Genomic DNA, 3,347 nt, shown 5'->3' with positions numbered 1-3,347 from the left:
GTGGAGGAGAAAACCGTCTGTATGCTAGTACTAGTCTCCAAGAGCAAGAGGATTCACCAGATGTTGTCATTGGTATGATCAAAGTCTTTAATTTTGATGTTTATGCTTTGCTAGATCCAGGAGCGAGTCTATCTTTTATTACTCTTTATGTTGCGAGGTTCTACTGCTGGTGCGGGTCTAGGTGCCTATGGAGCTGGTGTGGCTGAGCTACGAAGAGGGCGCTTTCTGGACCAATGATCGAGCTCCCCACAGTCATAACAACCCTGTGGTTTTATACTCGCCACTGGAGTCGCTGGAGTAAGTTGGCCCTGTGGTGCTGGAACTGGAGTTGGGGCCTGCTGTTGCATACCCTCTATAGCCCCTAAAATCTAGGTGAGCATCGCTTGAACGTCCGAAGTAACAATAGGTGTGGGTGGTGGCTAGGTTGGTCCTCGCCCCACTGGCTGAGGAGGAACATGATCTATATGAGGCTTTGCCTTCGGTTTGGGAGTCCTATCTCTCTCTCGGTTGGTGTTGGAGCCCTGCCTCAATCTCAGGGTCGACCTCTACCATACAAAACAGAAAATCTTCCTAACGACATCTTATAGCCTCTTCAAGAGAAGTCACAGACATCTCCACATCGATCTGTAGGATTGTACAAGACGTTAGCTCTATACAAGTGAGACCGGTAAACCTAATGCTCTGATACCAACTTGTCACGACTCAATTCCTCGAGTCATGATGGCGCCTACCATAACCCACAAATAGGAAAGCTAACCCGTATCCCAGACTACAAGTAATGGGGTTGAAGGCAGAAAACTAAACTCAAACTTAAAAAATAATATAAATAATAGGAATCATAGATGAAGAAGTAGAAGCAATCCAAAATATATATACAAATAAGAGATCCCTTTCTAAACCTGGAAGTCACATGTACAAAGATACTAACAAAATGAGTACAAGTCCCTAAAATCGACCATAGAAACTAGACAGTCTCAAAATGCAAAAGACAAGTCAATATATATAGATGGAGACTTGTATAACACAAAATGCGAAGTGCTCACTCCCGTCTACAGATCAAACTGTTGCAAGCTTGATGTCAACACTGGTAGCTGGTGCTCAGACCTGCATCACGAAAATAGATACAAAGTGTAAAATGAGTACCAAAACAACACGTACCCAGTAGGCCTCATAGGCTGACTGAATAAGAAAAGCAAAAGTAATATGAAATGTGAGAATCTCAAACACTACCATAAATAAGAATGGGTATACAAACGAGTGTACTAACATACAAAAAAAGGGAGAATAACTATCTAAATTCGACTGGGCTCCCATAAACCCAACAGGTACACTCGTGTGCAAGCAAAAAGTAAAATCCGAGCGGAATCCCATAAACCTGACTTGTACAAGGAAGAGTTTAGAATGGAATAAGAGGATCTGACGAAGTTACCAAGATTTCCATAACTTTCGGCGGACTCGAACTGAACCAATCCATATGCCTAAAGCTCATCCAGAACTCATATGGGGTAAGGACTTGAACCGAATTGAATATGGAGGATCAAGGACTTGAATAGAGATTTGGAGTAACCGAAGACTTGAACCAAGGCTAAGGATAATCGTGGACTTGAACCATGTATGAATATGACCAAGGACTTGAACCGAGGTGAGAGTAGCTATGGACATAAACCAAGTTGTAACAAGCGGTGGACTTGAACCATGGTTGCAAATTGCGGTGGACTTGAACCACGACGGAAGAAAGCCAGGACTTGAACCAAGGCTATAATACCAAGGCAAGGACATGAACCACGCCCGGTGGAGTGAATTGGGGGACTTGAACCACAAATAAAGGCGAGTCGGCTACAAATAGGATCAGTGGCCAATCGAGCATCACGAGGAGTACCCCTAATCCGAGTGCGATCAATAAATCAGTCCAGCCCTAACCATATCCAACTGTCACGACCCAAGCCTAGGGACTAGACGTGACATGGTGAATGAAGAACCCGAAGGAACCCCAAACAAGCCTCTCAAACTTGTCATCACACTTCATCGGTCGCGGAAGTACAATCAACATTAATTAACGGGAAATAGGGACTAAGGGCAAACCATTTCAAAATGACATCATAGAACAAGAGTCAAGCTCATTTACAAAATACTTGTCCAATGCACACCTCTACATACATAGATAGGACGGGGGCCATGACATACTACCGGCTCCCCTCATAGTCAAAATACAATTGCAAGCTAAAGTCTCAAAACATAGGAGTTGGAAACATAACATAGCCCTCGAATCATTGAGGACTCACCAACAAACTCGGATAAGCACTATACTAGCCATGTGAATGGAGAGAAGGATCAAGAGTAGCTCCGGTCCCTACATGGTGACATCATGTAGGCAAAATATGCGTTAGTACTTGGAATGTACTAAGTATGTGGGGTGCAACACAACAATAGACAAGGACACAATCGAAATACAAGAAATAGTTTCATAGGCATTATGAATAACAATATGAGGATGCATGATCAAAGTGAAGTCAAAACATGTTTAAGTAAATCTATACTAATAGTAGATATCATATGTGTATGCATGATCCAACCAATCTATAACCCCAACTTAGGATGGGGGATGCCGTTCACACCCGGACACCCTGGTGGCAATATATAAACCCCTCACATGGTTGATGTTGGTCACACCCCAAGCATCCTAGGTGGTGAGATATAAACCTCTCACATGGTTGATGTTGGTCACACCCCAAGCATCCTAGGTGGTGAGATATAAACCTCTCACATGGTTGTCCGGTTCTTTTCCCCCGGACCGGGCATGGTCATGCAACACTTTATATAGGAAATTCCCATTAGGCTCTAATGCAATCTCACGTATGGAATGAACATACACACAAGCTTAGTTTGTCATCAACACATCTCTGGATTGCCATACATCTCATAACTCAAGCTTTAAAGTATCGATTCATTAATTCTCCATAGTTGGACATTTTGTCAAACACCATGAAGGCATGTAATGGAATCAAAAAGCATGGAAAATAGGGTAGTAATTATGCAGCCAAACCAGTGAACAACCTACAACAACACCTTTTAACACCCACAATACCACATGAAAATCTCCACATCCATTCCAAATTTAGATTCAAGTTCTAGAGTCACAACATGCTCAAAACAATCACTTTTCATGTTTAAAATTCAATGTGCAGGAAATTATTACAAAGAACAAGACTAATTTATGAATCTTAACTTAAACCATGAATTAGTGAGTAGAATAGAGTCTAGGCACTATGGGTGGAAGGACCCATGAGTTCAACACCACATACCTTGAGTTCTTATGAAGGTCTTGAGAGTGTCTTCAATGGAAGCTT

Source organism: Solanum verrucosum, unplaced genomic scaffold, assembly GCF_900185275.1.
Source record: "Solanum verrucosum unplaced genomic scaffold, falcon-dt-bn FXZP01000018.1, whole genome shotgun sequence".
Classification (NCBI taxonomy): Eukaryota; Viridiplantae; Streptophyta; class Magnoliopsida; order Solanales; family Solanaceae; genus Solanum; species Solanum verrucosum.
This window is presented reverse-complemented; position numbering follows the sequence as displayed.